The 12,441-nt window shown below is 37.7% G+C and overlaps 1 protein-coding gene across 8 annotated transcripts in view; it reads right to left on the reverse strand.

Moving 5' to 3' along the window:
- Positions 1–12,441, reverse strand: part of MEIS2 (Meis homeobox 2) — a gene marked incomplete at both ends in the record, with an annotated part of 171,789 nt that overhangs the window by 62,156 nt on the left and 97,192 nt on the right. The gene's annotated exons all lie outside the window — the stretch shown is intronic.

Below are 12,441 nucleotides of genomic sequence, written 5' to 3' on the forward strand. Positions count from 1 at the left end.
ATGCTTACCTACAACTAAAGGAGGAAAAACATAGTTCATGGCTTCAAGTTTAACTTTCAGATGAAAAAATAAACAGAATTAAACTTATTTCCTGCCTGCCTATTTGCCTCCCCCTTTCCTTCACAAAGAGCTTTTTGGGGAAAGCTTATACACCTACTATGCACATAATATGTTCAATCGTGATAGGCAGGAGTGGCTTTTGGAGATCATTAATTCACGTATAACCCCCAGAGAGCTGCCTAAGTAGGGTCTGAATAGGCATTAAATTAAATATGCATATGTTTTAAATGCACATCATTCATTATACAGCAAAATGAAACTTTCAGGGTTTTTCGATGCTGCTTACAGATCACAACACCTAAACACCCAAATCAAACTGATTTTCTACTGTACTGACATTACATTATAATGCAGAAACCTCTCATACCTATACTTAAGTATTTTTTTATCCTATGTTTCCAATGTCTTACCTACTATTCTGTAAAGGACACAAATAATCAGTCATCTGCAATTAGTTTTTTGAGAAGGCTGAATATTTAATTTTCCATTATCTACACGTTTAAAAGCAGGCGCTGTTTAATGCCATTGACGAACTGACATTTAGCAAAGCAACATCACTTCACAGCAAAAAGGGTTAAAGAGATCTGTACTAATATAGAAGTCAAGCTTTTAATATTCTGCAAATATTAACAAAGAAAGATGATAATGTTGAGTTAATATGGGTTAAGGATAAAATGAAAATAAATTTTTCTGATTGCTAAGTGTTGACACTTTTTTGGCTGGGCCCACAGCCTTTTCTTGAAGGCTGTGTAATTACAGAAGGCTTTTCCCCTCCTTCCCCCTCCTGCTTCTAGCCCACATTAGTAATGACCCCTTCACTGCTTCAAAAACCACTAATAGTCTTCAGCAAAGGCAAGAAAAATGAACAGGATAAATTGGAATCCACAGTCAGTAATTTGCATCATATGAGGCTGCTTTGGCCACTCACACTCATTCCTGGCCATCAATCGTGAGCTGTCAGGTGCTGCACTCTGCCACCATGATAAATACTCCTCCTAACACTCTGATTCGTCCAAACAATGTAATTGTCCTCTATTCTCCTCTTGGTAATGGAGATAATGAATGACTGCACAAACAAGAAGGATTGCTCATCACAGACACAGGGGTGGCTTCAAACCGAAAAGCCCTGAGTACAAATTTTAATTGACTGAAAACACAGGTTGAAAGAAAAGAAATCCTGTCTTCCATTTCCAGGCTTCAAGACAATCACTTCTGAGCGTTCCCCTTTTGGTTCGGGGGGCCAGGTTCTTTATGCTGAATGTGGATCCCTAAAAATGAGTAAAATGAGACTACAGAAAACCCTGTCATTGGAAAACAGCCACAGAAATGCTGTCCAGCATGCAATTCATGTAAAACAACTCCTCACTTTAATTGTGCTAAATCCCAAACTGCAAGGAACTGGTGTTATGGAAAACAACAACAACAACAACAACAAAAAACCAAAGAACCCACAACACCTCCTCCAAATGGAAACAGTTCCATCCAGTTAAATACTTATTGTACTGCAAGGAATAGTATGTTTTTAAAATTTCAGTCGAAATATAACCACACATAAAGCGAATTGCATTCAACAGCACAGAGCGTGATGGAAATCAGTGAGCCTACTCAGTGTGATAGCCATCCTGGAGCTATTAAGACATTTGAAAATTGGTACACACAAGATCAACAAACACTTAAAAGCCGAGATCTTATCAAAATTCACCTTGCACAGATGGTTTTTATTATTTCTAATTAAGAGTACGGGACAATAGCACAACTCGAACGTATTTAAATAATGTTCTACATTTTGGGGAAGAGAGAGAGAGAACTGGTGGTGTTTTCTGTTGATTTTTCTCCCCCCTTCAACATCAGTGATTCTACGGCTTTTAAATGTGAAGTGGACTGTTTATCTGAAAGCGTGCTGGCAGGCTGCCACCATATTTCTAAGACTGAAGAAAGGATTGAAAACAATCAGCTTTCGGAGGAACTGAAACCACGACAATATGTTTCTGATTAATTTACAAATATATGTATATATTTAAGGCTAAACTACAGAACCAGAAAATTCCTACTAGTTAGTCTATCACAAGCATTCTTACACTTTATTAGAACAGACATCATATTGAAATAATAAGCATGGGAGGCCTTCGTTTCTTCTTTGATCTATATTACTAAACGTCTGACTGGCTCAGATTTAAAATAAACTTTGGTATGTTTGCACTTGAAAACTGGAAAAAGACCACAAGTAATAATTTGTTGTCAGTTTCCATATTCTCTAACTAAAAACTATAGTTTAGTCTTTACACTGCTGGATACCGGGCAATGTTAGTCCAGTCACCCCTGCAGTGGCTAAACTTTCTTGTAGGAATACATTCTTCAGTATGGGAGCAATGATGATAGATCACTTCATCAGCATGGACCGAGCTGAGATGAATTAAAGGTACAGGTCACAGCTTTCCCTGCTTCCCTAATCTCTTGCAGACTAGTGTCATTACAGCCTTAAATACACGGGTATGTACTGGAGAAGGGTGCCACGGAGCTCCTTTTTCTCTGAACATCTACGGATTGTGATTTCATGACCCAAACCCTGCCAAATGGATAACAAATGTGAAGGCAAGATATTAAGCTGTTTAATGATGGCTCTTCAGTGTTGTCCTGTGTGACTTTAAAGTATTTTTCTGTACAAATGTTGTCGATTTGCTTCCAATAAATTAAATTATAATAAATATTGGTGTTTAAGTACCATCTATGCCCAACATAGTTGGATTTGGTTTTAGGCTTGCGAGTTATGTATATATAGGTAATAATTTTACTCAGACTGAAGTACAGGTTATAAAATTTCATATAAGATTAGCTCATTTTCTCATTTAGAAAGCTGAATTCAGAAGGAGGAACACAGAAAAGAGTTTCTGATCAGGAGGTGAAAGAATCTAAATTTTTCATCCTTAAAAAGCATAAGAGGTACAAAATGCCATGGATTGCTACAAATGGCAGGATTAAAGAATACAGACATCCTTTAACTTTTCTCAGCCTATTAAAAGCATCCTTAATTGTATGTTTAAAAATGAACCTTAGTAACAAACGAGTTAATGCTCATAAAAAAGGAAAGAGCTTTGAAGATCTCACCTCCTCTAAAAATTCCCATTCTACTGAGCGTATCTCATCATTTTATTGCCAAGGTAACCACAAGTATCTCATGAACTCGTTTGTGCTACAGGGTGGTCAAATACCAGTGCCGCAAAACACCTAGTTCTCTACCTACAAATGATAAGGCCATGCTTCAGATACAGGACTGAGCTCCAGAATAGATGCTGATTCTGATCACTTCTGATTCTATGCGATGACTGAACTAACATTCCAGAAGTTTCAAAACTGAACATCAACAGAAAGTGTCATATTCCCCTGATAGACTTTGCATTGGGAAGGGCTCCATTTAAATCGTGGTCCTAGTTCTTAGTTACCTAAGGTATCAACCATCTCATCACATCACAACATTTTTGATCCCTTAGCTATATAATGCCATCCATAATGGTGGAGTAGAAGAGGGGCCTTCATATACAGGTCTGCAGAACCGAGATTACTAAACATGCTTTTAGAAAAGATTAAGGGTATCTCCTGAACCAAAACTTCTCAACCTTTCATTGACGGTTACCTCTTCTATCTAGCTCTCCTAGAATAAATGTCCTTTTCTGTTATGCCCGTATATCCTGCCAGACACATTTTAGCAGTTCACAAGCACTGATGGTGACATTTTGAGCACAAAGACCATTGTTACATCTCTGTTAATTCCCAGAGAAGACCACAGATATTAAAAATCATGAGCACCAAATAAAGCACCTGGACAGACAGACTGAGGTGGAGAATCAGAGTTGCTATGGATGATCTAACACCAAACACAGTGCTCAGTAGCCCTGGAGCTTCCCTGTCAATAAAGGATAACCATACTTAATACTGGATAACGTAGAGCTGATTTGTGCTACACTCTTCTAGCTGATCTGAAGCAAGGAGAAATTCAAAAAGCAAAGCTAGAATAGATATAGGCCAAAGGTCTAAACACCCCATCTCTACCAGATTCCTGACTCTTGATGGTCTGATGAACAACGGACTAGGAGGACCCACTTTTTTGTGTTTTGCCACTTTAAGGACATCAGGTAACACATTCAAAGAGACAAGCTGATGTGTTAAGGAAGTTCAATATACATGAGAGGGTTGCTGATGACATATGGCTGCTTTTAGACACAACAAAAAAGAAAGATGACCAGCTGTGTGGATTGCAGAATGAAATCTTGTGAAGCACATTTACAGGAGAAAAACAGATGTTCTAAGGAAGGGAAGAAGGGTGATTAATAAAGTAATAACATGCAGTATTGTGGTAAAAAGATTCCCATTGCATTGGAAACAGAACAATGACAGAGAATCACATTTTCCAGTACTGTAAGAAGAAAAACATTTTGTAATCTTTTTTACAAAATTTCCCTCCAGAAAATTTTCCTGCAAGTAATTTAAAAGGATGATTAGGGGCCTGTACAGTGATTTTGAAAATGGTGAGTACTGGACAGGGACAAGATGGGTGATAATGAGCATTATTACTCATAAAATACAATTTGGCTCTGTTTTCTGGGAAGAACCAGGATTTCTGGTGAAAATGTTAATATATTACTGTTGTCCCAATTTCCAGAAAAACTGTCAAAGTTTTCAGGGTTTTGATACATAAGGATAAACAGACACTTTGGGTCTGGTCTTTCAATTCAGAATTTTCAGGTAGTGAGTTCCCTGAAAGTAGAATAAATAATGTAATTGTCTGACACAACAAGTGGAGAAAAGACTCTGTGGAGAAAATAGAAGAATATCTAACAGGAATGGTAGGAAACGTAATGGTGCACCTTGTAGCTAGCAACTGATGAAAAGGGAAGGGAAGGGAAGGGAAGGGAAGGGAAGGGAAGGGAAGGGAAGGGAAGGGAAGGGAAGGGAAGGGAAGGGAAGGGAAGGGAAGGGAAGGGAAGGGAAGGGAAGGGAAGGGAAGGGAAGGGAAGGGAAGGGAAGGGAAGGGAAGGGAAGAAAGGAAAGGGAAAAAAGAAAATGCAGCAATTAGTGCTCTATAGGAAAATATCAAGGTTGCTATTCAAAGGGCTATAAAGTTTGCTGAGGTAACTGGAAATAGTTCTGTCACATTTGTGTGACAGAATGAATTACAGAAGAGAAAGTCACTCAAAGTTGGACTTAAATTTTGTCCATAGATTAAAAAGAGGTAAATTTGGTAGCTATGGAAAAGATGAAATGATATAAAATATTTTAAAATGCCTTTTAGATAACAAGGAAGTACTGGAGAGAGGAACAGTGATATTGGAAAGATGGTTTTCAGGTCAGTCTCCAGGCATAAAGCACAATCCCTAGTAATAAAACCAAACAGTATTACAGTGATTTTCTTCTCCTAGATATTATATGATCTCTTCTAGATGGTTGGATATAATATCCTATTTCCATTGAGTCAGTGAGAGTTTTGCCATTATGTTCTTCAGAATTTGATTTGGAGCCTAATTTAAGAAAGTTAACCTTTGAGTAGACATATGGAAATGTTACTTTAATCTTCTGAAATACAAAATCTGAATTATGGACAAATATTGAAGAGTTTGCTGTAATATTTTACAACTATTGTAGAAAAAGAGTGAAAAGACAACATAGAATGCTTCTGTAGAATAAATTGATACACCCCAACAGGGACTAAAATTAAAGACACTAGTTGAAGACAAAAACCTGTAATGAAGCCAACACAGAGAGAGTCTTTCAAGCCAACTAACTAATCAGTATGGTAGTCTCAGAAGTAACAAAGACAGGAAAATCTACTGTAAATGCTGAAGTAAAAATCATATTGAGAAGGTCCTAAAGTGATGAACAGAATTAAGCTATAAGCCAGAAATAACACCAGTTCTCTGTCTTATTTAGAATGAAGTGTCTCATTAAGTTTTGCTTTGTTAATCTCTTAAGAGAGAGCTGGAGCAAGGATGAGAGGTGAGAACACCTGACTTAATACAAGCCAAGAAAATAACCAGCTCTACTAAAAATAATGTCCCTTTCATTAATATCAAGATGCAGAGCTGGGCCCCTTTTAGTGGCATAACAGAATGGAATTGTCTGGTGACTCCTAGATTTTTCTTCTCCCAAATGTGAACCTTTACCTGTTGGCAGGTTTATAAAAAAATCTTTATTTCTGCTAAAGATCAGCCTCATCAGCACAATTTTGAGGCAAATATCCATTCTTGAGCCTATACAGTCACCGGTTTTGAGGCAAGGTACTCCAAAAAAAAGAGTTGTTGTAAATATCAGATCCAGGTATGTGATAGTTCTCAAATTTTGAATATATTAATCTCCACAATTTTTTTCATGCTCAGCTAGATTAGTGGCTATGACTGAGGCAGATGATCATTTCATATCAGATTTTTTTACTTAGCCTTCCCAATTTGGAGTAGGAATTTGTGAGTCATAGTGACATGTTTAGGATTGGAACCAACGTTAAATATTAAACAGCAGTACCCACACATTGCAGTTCTAGCTGTCTTTGAAGGTTCAGCCATCTCACTGACTAATTCTTTTTGCAAGACTGGATAACCTGAAGAACCTCAGATTATGCATTTGAAAAGTTCAGGACCACATAAGGATTTTCACAAATCTGGTGCCAAACAATCCCAGTGCCCTGCCTTGCAATACACCCAGGGAATCAGTTCCTACAGGGCTGCTTTAATTGAATTTGATCCTCTAGCTAACCTACCAGAGCTGGTTCTTTTTTGATTGCCCTAAACAATTTTTTTTTGCAGAAAATAGCTTATAAATGCATCATGAAAGAATACAGCATTCACAAAGCCATAAAGACAAAGCTAGTTTTCATTTTTTCTGCTTTATATATAGGAAAAAAACCCATGTCCACTGTGAACAATAATGGACAAGGTACTAGTATATTCATTTAGTAGCTGACTTCTATTAGCTGGCATAGAGGAACTGCATAAATCAAGAATTCAAGAAAACACAGGAAAGGGATTTTATAACATGGAGATGGGAAACATGGCTGTGAAAAGAGTAGGTACCTTACACATCCAAGAAACAGAAATATTTTCTTCATGGAAAGGAAGACTCAGAATTAATTGGATATAAACATGCAAAACTCCAGAGGAAGTATGAGTGTTAAATATTTCTACTTCCTGTAAAAGAGTACATAGCATATTGTGGACAATTTAGTGAAGTATCCATTGCTGAATGTTCAGAATAGTTTTCTGGACTTCTGCAATACATTGAAAAGCCTAATTTAATGAGGAAAGAAACATAGATTAATGACAGCAAGGTCTTTCTTAATTAACTTGCTAGTGGTGTTAAATAAAGTTATCACTGTAGCAGAGGAATAGAAATGCCATAGATACTATCTTTTTCAGTTTTACTACAGCACTTGATATAATTTCAGATTAAAGAATATAAAGTAGAAAAATGTCTCATCAACAAGTAATAACAAGTGGTGGTTTAAGCTGACTAGTGAGGAGACTCTTCTTACTTTTATATGTAATTGAGTTAGGCAACAATATCAGATAAAGCTAGAAATACAAAAGATTCATGCACTGTTAGGCATGAAAGGTATGCTAAAGGGCCAACATACTAACCCACAAAGGCAATACAAGTTCTCTGCAGACTTCAATGGCAGCTGGATTGTAAATTTATTAGCCTTTACTGATTAATACAGAAAACCATTTTTTTCTTGAGATGCAGACACCGTTATGTAAATTGTGAAAAAATGGTGCAGAAAGATATAACTGATGTTTAATGAAACATATTGATATAATACATGAATGAAAGTATCAACAGGCACAAAAATATTTATCATTATCTTCCTAACCATCACCTTGCTGGATCATGGTTTAACAAGCTCCATTAGTGTCTTCAGTTTAGTTCGTGACTCTTCAGCCTCTGCTGCTTTGTGGATCTCAGGCTCACTTTTGCTTCTGCTTTAATTCAGAGCTATTGTACACCCACCAGGCTAATGAAATCAACAAAGTTCAATAGCATATCTTGTATTTCTTACTTTAACACACAGGTTGAGGAGGCATGGCCAATCACATCACAGATGTTACACTGAAACACTCTGAAGCCTGTAGACTATAGGAACAAGTCAAGTCACAAGCATGGAGATTAAAATCTACTCTGTATTTGATGTGAATTACATACTGATACTGCAAAAACTGCAATACGTCTATCATTAAGGAAAAGCTAAGCTACTCAGAACTGATTTCTTCAGCATAAAAACATATAAAGAGAATGATGAAACTGACTTGGAAAACTAATGCTATGATTCGATCTGTGTTATGTTAGAAACTGAAAGTTAGATGATTTTTTAACATATTTTTGCCTTATCCGAGCAGTAACACTTACACGGTGCCGTTGAGCAGCACTTTTTTCCATGTGAGAACCCTTTGACTTTCATTGGGTTACACACAGAATAAAACACTAATCAGCACAAGTAAGGTCTGGCTCTGAGTGTGGCTCACAGAAAGAGGACCAGAGAGAGAACTTCGTTTTGGTTATTCTCAAAGTCTGAGACTTAGACTCCTTTTTACCTAAGCTACATCTGCTGAGCTAGTTTATTACAAAAGAAATGGGAACTATGGCAATACATAGCTCCAAGAGTCTCCCATTCATACCATAAATATGTGAGGCCATGGCTCTGGGCAAGCTTTTCAACACATTCAGTAGCAGGATTTGATAGAATGCAACAGCTAGCTCTCATTGCACCTCTTAATTTGCTTGCTGGAACTTGGCAATTTACCTTTCAAGAGCCACAGACCAAGTGGATATCTGTTTGGCACACACAAAAGTTCTTTTCAGGGATCTAGTGAAAGGGTAAGGTATGGTCTGCAGCTTAATGAAGTTATAAGCTAGTGACATATCTTGCCAGAAAATATTCATGACCTGCTAAAAGGAAAGAAAACTAGTCATCACAAAATGAGAGATTATCTTTTAACTTTTAATATACATTGCTTAATTTGTACTTAGATGCTTTTAAAATATATATATATATATGTATATATATATACTGAATTTGCAAAGCAAAGGCAACGGCTGCAACAACTTTTGTAGTACAAAGACATCACGTTAATAATGAAACCCTGAACCACTCATCGTTAAGGCCAGGTTTGTTGAAGAGTTCATTTGAGTTTTGGCAAACGTTGTAAGACTTTTGGGTTCAGTGCTGCAATTGATGTTTTCATGTGGCAACTAGGTGAAACTGCTGTAGTTCAGGATAAGTCTCACACTGAGTCTGAACTCAAAACCTCAAAGATGAACTCTAAGCCATGAATTTACATATATTTAGAAACATTTCCAAAATTCCGCAAAGGGAAACTGCAGCTCAGTTCTTCAAAGAAGTATATGTAGTTTTTGTTTTGGTCTTGTCCCATGAGGCCAGAAGAGAAGACTATATGCTGTCTTCTTTGTGGAAAGTCCTATTTTCTGCCTGTGGATCCTAAATAAGTTGGTTATTTCTACACTGGAAACTTGTGCACACAGTTTTGAAATTCCTGACAGAAGCAAGACCTGGAGCCTTGTCTCTTTGAAAAGACAAGTGCTTTTAAGAGGTGATAGTAATTAAGAAGGGAACGTTAGCAGCCAGTATTGAAATTTTGAGCTAGTGGTCACTGTTGTGAGGTTTAGAGCAGAAGCGATGAGGTTTTAAGGTCTGGGGAAGGGGAGGCAGATGGATCTGAATTGAAATGGTCTTCTTGGGCAAGGGTAGTAGAACATGGGTTTAAAAAGACTGAAGCATCTGAGAAAGCATTATGACTGATTTGAAAACATTTATTAGTGCTTGCGCCTCTCATTTAGTGTGCTGTGATTATTATTACATTTAAATTTAACCAGCTTCTGAAGAGCAGCTCAGGTATGTGTGGTGAGAGGGCAAACAAATATGTAGAAAAGGGAGTAGCTCTGCAAGGCGCTTTTGGGATACGGAGATGGGGATACTGGTGGAGCAAGACTTAGGACTTAGGATTTATTTTGGAAAAGGACTTAGCTTATCCTCATGGAGACAACTTGGAGCTGGAAAGTGAATCTGGGGAAGGTCATTAGTACAGGATTGTTGGGGAGCAGGCAAGAGCTCTAATGCAGGAGGTGTGAGCACTGAGGAGCCCTAGGGCCAGCAGGCCTGAGCGGCTGGCTCTCAGCAGCGCCAGGGTGGGAACACCAGGAAAGGAAGGGTTATCAAATCACACCAGGGGCTGACCACCACTTGGGCACCTCTGTTGTGTTTCAGAGGTGTTCTGTAGCACTTAAATGAATTTATACAAAAGCCTAAAACTTCAGAAAGGATTAAAAGGCCTCTGGAAATAAATGCAGTCAGTTTATAATCTCAGTTGCCTGCTTCTTCTTTTGTTGTTGTGGGGTGGGGTTTTTTTGATTGTTGTTTTTCTCCCATTTCTCTTTTTATTTCCACAGCTTGCCAGTAGTCTTAGGTGTAACAATGTATACTACATGTCAATGTTCTGCCTGCCACTACCACTGAGCACAATGTGGCCCTTTCCACAGGCTTAAAAAGGAATAAGCATGAAAACACACATACGACCCCCCCAGTACATACATGCTTAGGAAACAGCAGATAGCAACAGCTGCCATAGATCTGTAACATTTAAAAAACATTTACCAGGAAAACATTAAAAGAGTGTATAACATTTACACATTAGAAGGCCTTGATCCAAAGAGTTTTCCTCAGAAGAGTGTACTGTTTTGGTGTGTGGTAGGTGCCCTGAGCTGCTAATTACCTGAGAAGAAGCCAGAAGCATTTGGTGCCACCACAGATACATTTAGGTACCTACAGATGAAGGTAAGTAAAATGAAACAGGAGTAAGGTGGCTAATTCACCTGATTTCAGTGAGAGCTAGGCATGCAATGTATTTAGTTACTTAAAAAAAATTGACAAGGTGCTCATCTGCACTTTTAGTGACCTAAATCTGTTTAAAATCTGATCTCAATGGAGCCTGTTGACCCTTCCACGTATATTGCATTCCCTCCCTTGAGACCACCATCTGGCTCAGCATCCAGTGCATAACTATCCACTAGCACTACACAAGGTTAACCCATGTCAGTGTTTTGGAAGTTCGTGGAGCCCCCTAAAACCTTAAGAGATTAGGCAACCCACAAATGAAATCCAAGTAATTTATTTGATCTTTTACTGCCCATTTCTTCTGGGTAGTTTTTTAATAAAATCTCCTTACAATCAATAAAATATATTTATAACAAAGTACCACACTCCTACCAACAATCTGCAAGCTGGTACATACACTTCACGGCTTATAAACTGACACACTGTAATAGCTGCACAGTTTTTAGCAGCTGTCTCTCACACCATGTGTCCTGCCCAAGTGGAGACTGAGATTCAGACATGGTGTTCAAAAACTGGGATTATCTTGTAATTTTCAGAATAGATGTCAACTGTATAATCATTATTTCCCTAAAACCAAGCAGGGAGAAAGAGCTGAAGAGGAGAAGGTTTTTTCAGTGCCAAGTAGATGTAACACTCAAGGGGCTCTCAAATACTGTGGAGCTGTATATAGGATAAGAACCTCAATAGTAAACACATAAATGGATATTATGTCCCTACCCATGCTCCAGTTTTGGAAATGAGTGTGTGACTTCCATAGCAAACAGCAGGTGAATCTGCATATCCACCCTTACACACGACTTTAAATATGAAAATAGAGGAGTCCAGAAACCTGAATACTACCCAGATTTTAAAGAATTAATCCTCTTCTTTCTTTTTACCTGAATGAAATTTAAAATACTCTCTCTTGCACACTGCAGACAGATCTCTCACAACCTGGCCTTCTACCTCAATTCATTCCACATAGTAATAGCAGCATCCTTTTAAAATTATTTTTTCAGTGTTGAAAAGCCTATCTTTTCCATCTTTGTGATGAGTATGCCTCTACTGGATCTGCAAAGTATGTTGACAAGACAGGAGGCCACTTGTCTCAATTGCAACCACCGAAAGCTATCACAGACCTTGCTACATGGTAAGAAGCAGCTATGAAGTCAAATATGGATACCTATTGCATTTTAGAGCTCTATTTTTTTTAGCCCTGTATCCTAAATGGAGCAAAGAAGCAAGATTTGGGCCATTATTCATAAGCAATACTAAAATGGTGCAATTTACATCTCTTTTAAATAATGCAGGAACGAAGGTTTGGAGTAATCTTAGTCTATGTGCTGTTTTCTTGGCTTTCTAGCCACAGTTGAGTTGGCTCATCTAGTTATTGGAAGTAGGAACTGACTCTCAGTAAATTGATTTGCATAACATACCTGCTTTTTACAAACAATGATTTCCTGACCAAAATGCTAACAAGTTGGCTTATTGTTTATTAATTTAAAAAAGAA

Source organism: Nesoenas mayeri, assembly GCF_963082525.1.
Source record: "Nesoenas mayeri genome assembly, chromosome: 5".
Taxonomy (NCBI): Eukaryota; Metazoa; Chordata; class Aves; order Columbiformes; family Columbidae; genus Nesoenas; species Nesoenas mayeri.